General features: G+C 40.3%; 1 protein-coding gene across 3 annotated transcripts in view; it reads left to right on the forward strand.

Moving 5' to 3' along the window:
* The first annotated feature begins 9,651 nt into the window (after window positions 1-9,651).
* Window positions 9,652-15,811, forward strand: part of LOC115143358 (nuclear receptor coactivator 3-like) — a 33,948-nt gene continuing 27,788 nt past the window's right edge. For 2 of the 3 annotated variants that reach the window (XM_029683683.2, XM_029683682.2), the window contains exon 1: window positions 9,653-9,831. The gene's annotated coding sequence lies outside the window, so the exon portion shown is untranslated. Of the gene's footprint in view, window positions 9,832-15,811 lie in introns of all 3 variants that reach the window. The other variant, XM_029683684.2, reaches the window with a different exon arrangement.

Below are 15,811 nucleotides of genomic sequence, written 5' to 3' on the forward strand. Positions count from 1 at the left end.
CACCAACTCATTCAAGGTTTTTTCTTAATTTTTACTATTTTCCACATTGTAGAATAACAAATGACAGTCCCACTAAGCCTAAACCAGATGAGATGGTGTATCGCTGCAGAATGCTGTGGTAACCATGCTGGTTAAGTGTGCCTGGAATTCTAAATAAATCACAGACAGTGTCACCAGCAAAGCATCCCCGAACCATAACACCTCCTCCTCCATTCTTTACAGTGGGAAATACACGTGCGGAGATCATCCGTTCACCCACACACACAAAGACATGGTGATTGGAACCAAAAATCTCCTATTTGGACTCCAGACCAAAGAACAGATTTACACCGGTCTAATGTTCATTGCTCGTGTTTCTTGGCCCAAGCAAGTCTCTTCTTATTATTGTGGTGTCCTTTAGTAGTGGTTTCTTTGCAGCAAATTGACCATGAAGGCCTGATTCACACAGTCTCCTCTGAACAGTTGATGTTGAGATGTGTCTGTTACTTGAACTCTGTGAAGCATTTATTTGGAATGCAATTTCTGAGGCTGGTAACTGTAATGAACTTATCCTCTGCAGCAAAGGTAACTCTGAGTCTTCCATTCCTGTGGCGGTCCTCATGAGAGCCAGTTTCATTGTAGCGCTTGATGGTTTTTGCGACTGCACTTGAAGAAACTTTAAACGTTTTTGAAAATGTTCTTAGTGACTGACCTCATGTCATAAAGTAATGATGGACTGTTGTTTCTCTTTGCTTATTTGAGCTGTTCTTGACATAATATGGACTTGGTCTTTTACCAAATAGGGCTATCTTCTGTATACCCCCCCAACCTTGTCACAACACAACTGATTGGCTCAAACACATTAAGAAGGAAAGAAATTCCACAAATTAACTTAGTAATTGTATTCCAGGTGACTACCTCATGAAGCTGGTTGAGAGAATGCCAAGAGTGTGCAAAGGGTGGCAATTTGAAGAATCTCAAATGTAAAATATATTTTGATTTGTTGAACACATATTTCTGGTTACTACATGATTCCATATGTGTTATTTCATAGTTTTGATGTCTTCACTATTATTCTACAATGTAGAAATTTGTAAAATTAAAGAAAAACCCTTGAATGAGTAGGTGTTCTAAAACATTTGACCGGTAGTGTAGTTCTAATTGTACCCTAATGACAATTACATTTTGTGTGAATAGAAAACAGTGAGGATTTCAGACATGTATAATGTGTTGGCTAATATTTTGGATAGATTTACATTTACATTTAAGTCATTCAGCAGACGCTCTTATCCAGAGCGACTTACAAATTGGTGCGTTCACCTTAAGACATCCAGTGGAACAGCCACTTTACAATAGTGCATCTAAATCTTTTAAGGGGGGGGGGGTGAGAAGGATTACTTTATCCTATCCTAGGTATTCCTGAAAGAGGTGGGGTTTTTATATATAGGATAGATGCCGGAAGAAGTTACAGAAGACAGCAATGAAAAAAGTGTCCCACTTCTGAATTCACTCAAATATCAATACTAATAACAGTACCACAATAAAAACATTTTACAAGATATAGTACTTCAAGAACCAGAGCCTTGCCTAACCAACGTACAGGATCTCTTACCTCCATTGGAAAAGCCTATAACACTGTCCCAATGTATCTACTTCATGTTGTCCTACTTTAGCTACTGTAGCTATGGTTGGGAAAGCAGGACAACTAAAAAAATGACAAAATTATAAAATGTAAATATAAAATTGGCAACTTTTTCATGTATTTTGAGTAACCAGTACATAGTATGCACATTTACATCACTGTCACGCCCTGACCTTAGAGAGCCGTTTCATTTCTCTATTTGGTGAGGTCACGGTGTGATGTGGGGTGGGCATTCTATGTTTTCTATTTCTTTGTGTTTGGCCAAGTGTGGTTTCCAACCAGAGGCAGCTGTCTATCGCTGTCTGATTGGGAATCATACTTAGGTAGCCTTTTTCCCCACCTATGTTGTGGGATCTTGTTTTTGTACAGCTCTTGTAGCCTACGGAACGGTACGGTCGTTTTGGTTTCACTTTGTTATTTTGCTGCTGGTTCTCATTTAATAAATATGATGAAAACAAATTATTCTGCGCCTTGGTCTCCTTCAAACAACGCACGTTACAATCACAATGTGGCACTGTGCATTATTTATGACATGGCTTTATAACCTTAACATTAAAACAGAAAAAAAGCTATGTCACTGATCTTACCATGTACTTTGGGGGGTGAGCAACCTGTTGGAATATTGCTCTGCCCACCGCTATGATGTCATACCAATGAAGTGATGTGATTTTGATTATGTGGTTTCTCTGCAAGGGCTTAGTGACAATAGTTGAGATTTTCTCTTGTCAGACCAAGAAATAAATGCATCAGGATTAAGCTGTCCCAGTGTTTATGATGTCCCACTCTTTCCGAATTCACAATGTATAACAGAACAGCAGCATTGAGTGGGTTGTGGGTTCATTTCCCACAGGGGACCAGTATGTAGAACTACAGAGTTGTATGCAATCACTTCTGTAAGTCTGGATAAGAGTACCTGCTAAAATGTAAATGTCAAGTGTGTGTGTGTGTGCGTGTGTGTGTGTGTGTGTGTGTGTGTGTGTGTGTGTGTGTGTGTGTGTGTGTGTGTGTGTGTGTGTGTGTGTGTGTGTGTGTGTGTGTGTGTGTGTGTGAGATGCATCCTTGACATGAATTTTCTTCAATAGGTACAGTGCCTTCAGAAAGTATTCACAATCCTTGACTTTTGCCACATTTTGTTGTGTTACAGCCTGCATTTAAAATGTATTAAATTGAGATTGTGTGTCACTGATCTACACACAATACCCCATAATGTCGAAGTGGAATTATGTTTTGATACATTTTTACAAACAAATACAAAATGTAAAACTGAAATGTCTTGAGTCAATAAGTATTCAACACTTTTGTTATGGCAAGCCTAAATAAGTTGAGGAATAAAAAAGTGCTTAACAAGTCACATAAGTTGCATGGACTCTGTGTGCAATAATAGTGTTTAACATGATTTTTAAATGTCTACTCCAGCAGTGAATTTCAAGCAAAGATTCAATCACAAAGACCAGGGACGTTTGCCAAAGGTTCGCAAAGATGGGCACCTATTGGTAGATTGGTTTTTAAAAAAGCAGCCATTGAATATCCCTTTGAGCATGGAGTTAGTTTTTAATTACATTTTGGATGGTGTATCAATACACCCAGGCACTACAAAAATACAGGCGCCCTTCCTAACTCAGCTGCCGTTGAGGAAGGGACATACTCAGGGTGATTTTAAAACAGTTACAGAGTTTAATGGCTGTGATAGGCGATAACTAAGAATGGATCAACAAGATTGTAGTTACTCCGCAATACTAACATAAATGACAGAGTGAAAATAAGGATGCTTGTACAGAATAAAAATATTCCAAAACATGCATCTGGTTTGCAATAAGGCACTAAAGTAATACGCCAAAAATGTGTCAATGAAATTAACTTTTTGTCCTGAATACAAAGCGTTATGTTTGGGGAAAATCCAATAAAACACATCACTGAGGACAGTTCTTCACAAACATTTCGCTACACCCGCAATAACATCTGCTAAATATGTGTATGTGACCAATAAAATTTTATTTGAATTATTTTTAAGCATGGTGGTGGCTGCATCATGTTATGAGTATGCTTGTCATCGGGGAGAACTGGGATGAAAGTAACTATTTTTCCCCTAATTACTCAGAGATCGATAGAGCTAGAGACACCATATTTTATGACAAATATCTTATACATGTCCTCTACTATGAGTTTAAATAAATAGAAGAGATTTACCGCAATGTTAATTTTGCACCTGCCTATACACAGCCTTGGGACGGAAGTAACAGCTGGTGAGAAGTGCACAATATCTATCCTGCTGTTTTCAACTCTCTCTCTTTACCTGCTGTCTCGACCTCTGAATGCTTGGCTATGAAAACCAAAATGACATTTACTCTTGAGGTACTGACCTGTTGCACCCTCTACAACCACTGTGATTATTATTTGACCCTGCTGGATGTTTGAACATCTTGAATATCAGTCTGGCCTTAAATGACCATGTACTCCTATAATCTCCACCCGGCACAGCCAGAAGAGGACTGGCCACCCTTCAGAGCCAAGTTCCTCTCTAGGTTTTTTCCTAGGTTCCTGCCTTTCTAGGGAGTTTTTCCTAGCCACCGTGCTTCTACATCTGCATTGCTTGCTGTTTGGGGTTTAAGGCCGGGTTTCTGTACAGGACTTTGTGACATCTGCTTTATAAATAAATTTGACAATGTTATCCTTGTCATGCGCGCTCCTTGTGTCTTGATATAACAGATAACAAACGGCAAACTCATCATGCTCATCACATTTCCATGGATTGACATAAGGTAATTGACGACCAGAATCATAAAGATATATATTTTTAACCACTAACCTGTTGATAAAAGTTTGTGAGAAACTGATCCAAGGCATAATTCTAACGATGTCATATATAATTTTCAAACACTCAGTCACTTGTTGATACTTTTCTAACGTTATAAAAGCACTATGAACTAGAGTAGACAATGCTTAAAAGTTCATCATTTTACATTTGGTTACTTTCGTCCCACCAATCTCTCCTGTAACTTATCCTAGGCTAACACCCAATACTAGTTAGCATGATATTTGAAACTTGTGCTGTCATTTAGTCACTAGATGGGTTTAGAAAATTACATATGTTTGGAAACTTCAACAACTAAACGCAACCAAAGAGTATCGATATACAGACACGATACTTGTCTCTCCTCCCTGACAATGGGAGTCGTTGTCCACAAAGTGGCACTGCGGGCGATCTAGCTCCTGCCTATCCTTTCTTTGGATTGGTGGATATATCTCATGATTTGAATACTTTTTGGGATATTCGATGAGGGTTGTTGACAGCAACCGCCTGTATTCAATTGAGAGATGCTATACTACTAGCCTCAAGCCATGAATATACATAACCATCTCAAGACAACTCCGATATAAAGTTTTTGTTGTTGTTGTTGTTGCAGGATGTCAGTATACTCTCGTAACAACCTAAGCATTAGGAAACTTCTATTCAATCAAATAAACCTCATGTAGCAAATAAGCCATACATTTTTTTATTGACCAAAATCGACACTCATTGACATCCATACAAAAACTCTTTGCTTGGTGGGTCAAGAGGTGTAGAGGTAAAGAGAGAGTTGGGCCTCTCTCTTTACCTCTTCTTCTCTAATGCAACTTTACAACCGAAAAACACCCTGTTTTGTTTGACATACATCACTCAAAAACACTTTTGGTTGATAATAACTTTGCGAAACATGGTCAGTCTGGTCTGTTTTCTGCAGGGAGGTCATCCTCCACATTAGGAACATGGTGACTTCACTATGTCATTCTAGCTTTTGTGTTTTCTGAAAAAATCACCGTGTTACTTTTGCCCCTTGTTACTTTCGTCCCAGCTCTCCCTACATTTTGACTGGGGAACAGGAGTGGAGAAATATTATGTATTTCTTTAGCATCTTGAGAGAATACAAATGCACAGTTAGATACCATCTGTAGGGGTATATTCATCAGCATCATAGGCTATAATCTGAGACCACCACGTCAAATATGCATCCAAGGTGAACTGACATTTTATCAGAAACATATTGGGTGGTAAACTTCTTTGCTCCGTGAAAGAAGCAAATATGACAGAATTTGACCGATGTCAACAAGATTGAAGGATTCATTCTATCGATTTATGACATTATTTTGGTGAGCAAGGGTTAATTTAGTCTTCTATGGCAACATAATGGCAGGAGATAAACTGACTGTATCTTATTATAGACAAGTTAAGAAATAAATAGCCTACCAAAATGTCAGAAATTACAAACAGAAACATATCTAAAACATTCTGCATACCTGTGAAAAAATCTTTCCGCAGTTTCTGACGACAACGCATTTTCCATATTATTAACGGGTCCGATGCCAGCCTCAGATTTTCACTTTATCACATTGCCTATAGTCGTGCGGTTGCAGATGGGTTATTAGCAACTGTAGGCAGGTGAACAAACAGCTGACCGCGTACCACTACTATAATGGTATATGGCTACGTGTCTGTTAGAAAGCACTCCACTAGATGTCACCCTCCAGCTTGCCTCATATTAGATACTGTATTTTGACAGTTTTGCTATGGACCCCTTGCTGCATTAATAAATCACAACAATCGCATAATGCCTGGGAAAAGCTTTCTTGTGTAAAGGACAGAAAAAACATTCAATGCTCTTAAGGAAAATGAGGAACATTATCAGTTATTAAGGTATACTATTGATCATTGAAGAGCACTGGTTGACGAGTGCATGTTTTTTTCTTCGAATCACACTGTATGTAGCCTTCTTTACCAATCTACAATCTACATCTCACCAATCCAACCCTATTGGATATCATTCCCATAACTACAGAGGAATGGCTCACCCTCTAAAAGCAGTTATCAATTTGAGATAAATTGTCCAGGTGACAAGAAGTGCATGCGGAGTTAACTATAAAAGCCGCTTTCTCTGAACTGTCAAGAAAGAAAGCCCAGGGCTATTGCAGCATTCAAATCCCCCTTTCCCCGTGCTAGAAGAAGAACTCACAATATGATGGCCATGATCCACTGTGTCTCTATATAGACGCAGGTCAGGGGTGTAGATACATGGTCATCACCTTTGCTCTATATAAAATATTATACACGGCCTAATCCCATGCAATAGAAGCGCTGTGCAGGACTAGTATAAGCCATCTACAGATCTGAAATGAGAAATATCTGACTTCATCCATATGTAGTTCATGGGAAAAGGTTCTATGTGGGGAAATTTGACATGGATGCTTCTCAAACTTTTCTCCAGTGATAATTCAGTTGAAGAGTTCTCTATGGAAAATCTTGGCATATATTTAAGGAAATATTGATCATATAGGGATCATTTCCCACTTAATCTACACTGGATGTGTGTCTCCTTGTTTAATTAATATACTTGTATTTCAGACTTGTAAGTGTTTTCATTACTTCTGTAGTTTTATTTCATGCAGTGATGAAGCCTAAAAGCAGACTTACTGTATTCTCACTGAAGTAAAAGGTTTTTGAAAGAAGGAGAATGAAAAAAAAGGAAACCCACACAGTAAAATGTCAGGTGAGTGTTCTGTTGTTATGTAGGCGACTCATTACATTTACATTTAAGTCATTTAGCAGACGCTCTTATCCAGAGCGACTTACAAATTGGTGCATTCACCTTATGACATCCAGTGGAACAGTAGTGCATCTAAATCTTTTAAGGGGGGGGGGGGGGGTGAGAGGGATTCATGAGATACGCTCAGCAATCATTAACTTGGCAATGATTAAATACTTGTGTTTGAGTTTCACTGACGAGGGCTCTAGAGCAAACCATCAAACACCTATCATTCTGAAATGTTTATATGACTACCTCTATATCAGGTGGATAAAAAGACACTTCTCAAATTGGTTCTGTCTGTCTCTTGCTCTTGCTCTCGCTCTCTCGCTCTCTCTATCGCTCTCTCTTTTTTCTACTGTTAACTCACTCTTCCTATTGAAAATAACCAATTAATTAAATATTGAACATTCTCTGCCCTTTTCATGTGTGATTGCTTTATCTATGCATTTCACAATTCGTGGTATAATTTAATTAATAAATTGTGTACATGTACTGTAATTAGGGCTGTGACGATACCAGCATTTCAAACCAAACTCTTTGGTCCTTTAAAAACATGCTGTATGTAAAATGTTGTGTGCTATAGCTTGGAAAATAAATAAATGTGACTCTGGATGACAACATAATGATGATTGTTTCCAACATTAGGGTTTTTTTCCAAAAGAAGTTAAATCTGCTTCATGTTTTGTTTCCTTTGCATGACACTAACGAGTATCGTGATACTGGTATCATCTTGGCCCAAACTGGAATATATATCTGTTTGTCTTCATCATGATCCTAAAGCCTTGAACCTGAGTGCAATTCAAATGAAGTGGGGGAAATCGAGGGGTGAGGAGCAGAGGCACCAGATTGGTTGTTGCAGGTAAAGCAATCTGAAAATACATGAATTATTAGGGGCTATCTCCTGTCCTTACAAACTGTTATCTCCTGTCCTTTCATACTGGAAAGGCAGAGTGGGAAGGGGGTTGGGATGTAGCGTCTCACACTCACTGACAGAGGGGGAGGTCAGTTTGTGGTGTGTTGTGGGGGAGGGGGCACAAACAGAGGACCATGGGCCCCCCTTAAGGACTCTGTGGAATGTAATTGAGGCTCACTCTTTAACACACAAGCACCCAACCAGGCAAACAGATGATTCATGATAGCAGTGTTAGCTTTATGGCTGTGGTGATCTTTGTTATAAACACATCATCTCAGTTGAATGCTGTTTATCAAATACAAGTGAACTCCAGCAACATAATTTTATAGGAAAGGATCCATATCAACCTTTCTCTGTTAAGACTAATACATCTGTCGTTCTCAAGTGACAAATAATACTTCCATTTGTGTTTTGAGTTCATGAGCTTAAATATGCATATCAACTGCCTGAAGCAAATAGGTATTTTAGAAGTTAAAATCGGTATAAAAGTGGCTGGACTGCATACATCTCTGTGTGCTTGAAACTTGGGACACAGTTGAGGCTATGAACTTCACAGATTTTTTCAACAACACCCCTTTGAAGGTAACATCAAAGATGCATCGCCACACTGTATTTCAGGTGGGGTATTTTTTCCAGTATATATCCCCCCCCCATCCATCTTTAGCCCTGACTCCCTTCCCAACAGTTGAAATTCTACACTGGTGTGCCTGAGAGATCACCATGGAGACAGATTCGGCACTATCTTCCGTGACTCTTCTCCGGAGGGCAGTTGGGCCTCCTTAGTCCCGTCAGTCTCCCATAGGGCGATTGCACTTCATAGTGTTTGCTACACAATTGCAAATTGTACCCTGAACACCGCTGTTCCCCATTCCCCATGTGGCATATGGATATTGGCCTGTTCTTGTGTTAGTGAACAGACGGATAACATGTATGAAAGTCTGAGGGTTGTGTGTGAGTGCATACTTGAGCTTGACTGCCAGTCACTGTGCAATTGTAAGGAGGCTGAGGAAGCACACATTTTGTTTCATGCCTATTTATCCTTCTCCATGTTACTGCTCAATTTGAATTCTGTTGATTTTGTATTTTTGTTCATCTTTTGGAGATGATTATATAAAAGGTAAACTAAACCCACTTAGCCTATGACTCTTTGAAAATGCATACTTGGGAACCAGCAATGATTTGAGTGTAACAGATAATGTTGAAAAATGTGCATCATACAATCTCAGAAGAATATGTAGGCTTATGTTACAATTGCAGACCTAAACACTTCATTTGTCAATATCAGTATTTGAGGCATCAGAATTATGGCTATATTTAGAAAATAATTAAATTAAAGAGATTCCCTCTAGGGACTGTCACTTTTTTTGCTAATGGAGAATAGCACGTCACAACGTCCACGCTCACATAAATCTCCATGGGCTACTTTGGTGAGCTATAAATAAATGCATGTTGATGTATTTCCCCTAATAATAGCATCGGTATTGCTGCCCGTCTCATCTATATACTTATTTCTAGTCTACGTGTAGTCCATGTTCAGAAAGATCCATACGTCTTAATTATGAAAGAGGAGGAAGACAACTACTCTACCCAGAAGCCCTTATTGCTCTTTTGCAAGCTGGCTTCTTGCGCTTTGGGAGTGTTTCCCATTTAAACAAACACAGTGTTGAAGATGGCGGAGAGTTAATAGGGACAAGAAAGAAACTGGTGTAGCCTACTCAATGAATGCGTTGAAGCGGGTGAGTTTTTCCTGCTAGTAGCCGGTGTTTTGTTGGAAACACTGATAGGGTTTTAAAACATGTGGCACATTTTCCAGTTGACCTGATGTAGTTTAAACGCTTTTCTTGGAATAGGCAGAGGGTTCACCCGTAGCCTACAACCAACCTACATTGTAGTTCTGAGCTTGTCCGTTTATTTTGGAATTGTTGGCAACATGAAGAGTGCTCTCTCTCCCTGATGATCTAAGTCCATATGTCTATTGGCTGTTTTAAATGTGTGCATTCCTCGTGGAGGATTTTATGCTCATCTTTGTTACAACGTTTATGAGAGGGGCAAATTGATCGCATTGCATTCAGAAACTATTCCATCTCGACTGAGTTAACGCTTCTATTTTGTAGGCAAGATACCTGTTTGGTATTGCAACGGTTCTGTTAAAGTCGAAGTAAATCTTTTTTTTTTAAGTACTAGTTTGCCCAAATATTTAGGCTCCGTTTTGATACTCTTTTTAAAATTAATTACAAATATCCATAGTTTGATAACATTGGCCTAAAGCTGAATCTACAGCCTAGATTCCGAGGTTCAGTGTAGTTCTTTATGGTATTAATGGTTACAAGGAATAATTGGTTTCAACAATCTGCTACTTCGTAATGATTGTGACAGTTGAAAATGAAAATGAACATTGGCAAAGCGACTCAACCTCAACATGACGTAGCCTAATGGTCAGCTACGATTGAAATGCAGCTAGTGTTAAAATTACAACTAATTTAAGTTGGACAAAACAGCGACAGTGGTGGTAGTAGCCCGGGCCATTGAAAAAATCCGCACATTTGCTGTTATTTATGGTTCACCCTTGCTAGGTTAAGTAGCTATCTGTGATCATAACGGTGAAGTTAATGACCTACCACAACGCCGTAGGATTGGATACGTACGTCAGGCCACCGGCTCAACTCTCTCGTAGGCTACATGCAACATTGGTACAGAAAAGGCTATTTATGATACCATATGTCTCAAGTTCACATACATTTAATTTACTGCAGGACATGGTGAGGAGAATGTTCGTGTTCATTCACGTGTGTGTATGAGAGAGAGGGCTCATGTTTAAGCGACTCGACCGAATTTTTGTTATGAAAAAATGGTAACAAAACGAACTACTGATCAGTTTGTATGCTGAGCATTTACTTTGAGGCAATAGGGGAGCATTCTTCGACAGCTTGCTCATGGATTCTCGACAGACAATGGAGAGTGAGTAATTTCGCTTGAATTTAAAGGTCTAGGTGTGCAGTCTTTGCTTGGGGGCAAACCACGTGAATCACAAGAAACCTTTCTGATACCCACACATGTGCAGGAGGAGGACCTACTCATCCCAACATCCAAGACTCAATGCTCCGTCTGGTTTAAGACATTTTTAAGGGTAAATGAATTGAATTTGCCCGAGAAGAATTATTAAATCACAATCAAGTTGTGGGTGTTATTGAAGATGGGTTTCTACCTACCATATATGTGGCATGTAAATCTGGAGAGAACTGTGTGGACACACCTACAAGTGGATTCACCTTTCCAACAAGTCAGTATGTCAAATGTCTGCCCTGCTAGAGCTGTCCCGTCAACTGTAAGTGCTGTTATTGGGAAGTGGAAACGTCTAGGAGCAACAACGGCTCAGCCGCGAATTGGTAGGCCACAAAATGGGTCCAATGTGTGCTGAAGCACGGAGAGAGAGAGAAGAAAAAAATACATTGTTCTGTCCTCGGTTGCAACACTCACTACCGAGTTACAAACTGCCTGTAGATGCAATGTCAGCACTGTTCGTCGGGAGATTCATGAAATGGGTTTCCATGGCCGAGCAGCCACACACAAGCCTAAGTTAACCATGCGCAAGACCAAGTGTCGGCTGGAATGGGGCAAAGCTTGTTGTCATTGGACTCTGGAGCGGTAGAAATGCACTCTGGTGTCATGAATCACGCTTCACCATCTGGAAGTCAGACAAACATATGGGTTTGGCGGATGCCAGGAGAATGCTACCTGCCCAACTGCATAATGGACAGGGTCAAGTTTGGTGGAGGAGGAATAATGGTCTGGGGTAGTTATTTATGGTTTGGGCAAGGCCCCTTAGTCCCAGTGAAGGGAAATCTTAATGCTACAGTATACAATGACATTCTAGACAATTCAGCACTTCCAACTTTGTGGCAAGTTTAGGGAAGGCCCTTTCCTGTTTCAGCATGACAATTCCTGTGCACAAAGCAAGGTCCATACAGAAATGGTTTGTTGAGATCGGTGTGCAAGAACTTGACTAGCCTGTACAGAGCCCTGACCCCAACCCCATCGAACACCTTTGGGAGGAATTGAAAAGCATACTGAGCCAGGCCTAATTGCCCAACACCAGTGCCCGACCTTAATCATGCTCTTGTCGCTGAATGGAAGCAAGTCCCCTGTTCCAACATCTAGTGAAAAGCCTTCCCGGAAGAGTGGAGGCTGTTAGAGCAGCAAAGGGTGGACCAACTCCATATTAATGCCCATGATTTTAGAATGAAATGATTGAGCAGGTGTTAACATACATTCACCTGATACTTTTGGCCATGTAGTGTATGTATGGTGTCTGAGCTATGGGTGTGGAGTAAGAATTAGGCCACTGAGCTATCCTGACTAGCGAATTGTCTTCATGGTCTCATTTTAGGATTAGGCATATTTTATTTATCATGAATACTTTTTAATGCGCATCTACATTGTCTCCATCTTCTCTAGCAGTGTATATGTTTGTAGGAAGGGAACAGTGGCCGCTGTGTGAAACTACCCAATGAACTGCTGCTGCTACTCAGATTCTTTGCAAATTGAGCCCCCCCTTCTCTTTATCTCTCCCTTTCTCTCACACAGGGTGTCAGGCTGCGTTAACAATGAATCAATCTTCTGGGAGATTCTTTGACTGCAGATGGGTTGAAGAAGTGACTTTGATGCATGGCTTTTTCTTTGTCCGTTTACTACTGTGTTCTCAATAAGTCATTAACTTATCGCTTCATCTCATGGGTGCAGGAACATCTCTCTGGTGTCAGAGCTTCGTAGCAGATGAACCAATCCATTGATTTCCATGACATATTGAGTGGATATTGTTACTGTTTGTGCATTGGCATTTGTCAGCAGTAAGACTTTAGGGTTTGATGATGCATACTTGGCCTAATATTTAACTGTCATATTGTTTTTGCTCAGACAACCGTCTTCGTCCTTGTCACTTCTGAAAGTATTCAGTTATTTAAAATCAGGTTGTAGGTATTTTGACTTAAAGCAGAAAGAATGAGTGGGGAAATAAGCAAATGCCTCACTTTTTGTGTGGTGGAGAGGTACTTTATGATAACTGCCTCCACTCTCTTTGTCAAGCTGAATTTCTGCTCCATTGATGTTTGAATAGATTGCTTTGTTTTTGTTTGTCGTCAGGGTTGTGACTAAGGGGGAAATGTAAAACAAAAAAGGTATTTGGTGGTCAACAAGTAAAGGTGAGGTTGTGTGTAGAATTAATCTTGTTAGTGGGGAGAGAAGAGCAGTGGCTATGGGAGGGCTCTTGGAGACCCACTGAGCTGAAAGGAAAGCCTGATTGTTTCCCTAATTGAAATTTGATTCCTTGGCCTTTGTACCTTTTTTGTGGGTGATGGTGAGGCGCTGGGTTTGAAATGAAAGCATAAGTGGTCCTTATTACCTTGTTATAAGTAGGCCTTTCCCTTGTGCAGTTTTAAGTTGAATGATTTCTGTGTGCAATTTTCTTTTTTGGTTTAAATCACACTTGGGGTACAAAGTTTACACATTGACATTTTAGTAATTTAGTAGACACTTATCCAGAGACTTACAGTGAAGTGCGTCCATCTTTAGGTAACTAGGTATGACAACTACATCTGTAATCGTAAGTAAAAACTGTTAGGTTTTGTTTTTTTACAGCATTGAATGTTTTTGTTGGAGAGAGCGCTATAAAGTTACATTTCCAAGAAGACAAGCCCACATGACAACCTCAAGGTCATTAATTTGGTGACGGTAAACTCTCTGTGCATGTCAGCTGACATGCACGTGACATACCCGAGGGGCCTCAAAGCCCCACGCTTCACAAATACCTGCAACAGGTTTGTTTGTTGAATCAACTAAAGCAAAACTCTTCTCTCTCCCCTGAAAGGAAAGAGACCAAGATAGAACTGGAGTAGAGACTTTAGTTCCTGCTGATTAAATATTTAGGACTGACTTCTCCGATGGAGTGTGTTAAAGACCAGAAGAGTAGGAACTGTAGAGCAACTAAAACAGAGGTTTCCCCTTCAATGACACCAAACCCTGCTCTCAATCATTTCATACAGATTGCAGTGTGGCTCCGCTAGTATCACTTCGTATTCATGCATTCCCCTCTCGTTCAACTCTGAGGTAATACCCAAATGCCGGAGTAATTCTGCCATATGTGAGCCTGAGCCATGCACACTTATGAAAGCCAAACGTGCAGCCTGAAGTAATCATTGCACCCAATTCCAATTTATAACCACTAAGGCGTTGGAACAGTTAGTACTCTGTAGTCACTGCTGGTTGGGCGACAGAGGGAATAGCTTATGATGATGAAGAGAGAGGGGGGCACAGCTCTTTTTTTTCCCCACCAGTCTTTACTTTCTCTCCCTTGGCTGAAGAATGCTCGTTAAACTGGTTCACCTGAACAAGCCAATGGGAGGGTAGCTCCCTGCCCTGGTTTTGTTACTATTGTAAAATGTTAGTGAGACTATTTGTGTTTTGTTTAGGGCCCCCTTTTATAAAGTCTGGGGGGGAAAAAAGAGGAATAGGAAAAAAAGTTAGGTTTGTGAGATAAATGTTACCAGATGCTTTCTCCGTCAGGCAGGCAGTGAGGAGAGAGCGTGTCAGTTCTGGATGAACTTCTCAACTGCTACACGGCCACCTTGCTTTGATTCTGCCCAGTCTCTGCCCCTCCACAGCTCGGAGGAGAGTTAAGTCTTCCACCCTGAAGTGAGATGCCTCTGTTATTCTGGGTCGATCAGCGAGCAGACTGCAGATTTACTACACTGTGTTAACTCCAAAGCATGATAATACATTTATTGTAATGTTTTTCTGCAGCTAAATAGTCTTAATTGACTTGAGGTTGGGGTGTGATGGTGGGGGGGACTATTGCGGAATAGGTTAACATATTCTCTTAGCTGTCACTTATGCCCGTTTGTTACCATGATGTTGCACTTGTTTTATATGGTTTTTGGTTAAGCTAACACCCAATCCAAGGATTGCTTTCCGATACCTGTCAATCCCTGTTTTAAGAGCAGTTCAGCACTGCTGTCATTTTCACAATGCTCAGAGCAATGGGGTGACACACAAGTAAACCCATTTTGATTCTGAATATGGTGTTTGAGTCTTGGCTCTGCATTTATGCACCTCAACTGATGGGCACTACCAAGAGTCAGGACTCTACCACTGCTTTGATAGGTCCCTGTGGTCAGAAGAGATTAATAATGTGCAGATGGGAACCCAATTGCAAAAGAATAAACTCCTGTTTGATCAGATTTAATTTTCTCTTTCCCATATTGTTACTAGCCTGGCAAATTAAGCTGGTATTTCCTTGTGTGTAAAAGAGGCACCCAACATTGAGGCTCCACCCTCATGCTTTATATTACCTAATGAAATGCCATTAACATGTGGAGACAACCTCTGACCTGGGTTGAGGTCAGAGGTTATCTTTCAAAGTACAAAACAAATGTTGTTTACCGCTTCACTCGTCCAAATGGGTGGTGAAAGCTGAATGTTTCTCTGCTGCCTTTTGAAGAACATTCGCTCACCCTGCCACAGGGCTTTTATACAGATATTCAGGGGACAAGATTCAGAGTCCAGTGTTTGGGTCGTTCTGTGCTAGAACAGAGAACCACCATGGTAGAATGTATATGTTATACATTTTCACAGTCATATAATTTGTGGTGTTTTGACCTATGAGAGCTGTGATTAGCTGTAAAGGCTTGACTTAACAGATGGAGTAGAGCTTGGTGCCGTTGA

The sequence above is a fragment of the Oncorhynchus nerka genome, linkage group LG15, assembly GCF_034236695.1.
Source record: "Oncorhynchus nerka isolate Pitt River linkage group LG15, Oner_Uvic_2.0, whole genome shotgun sequence".
In the NCBI taxonomy this organism is placed as follows: Eukaryota; Metazoa; Chordata; class Actinopteri; order Salmoniformes; family Salmonidae; genus Oncorhynchus; species Oncorhynchus nerka.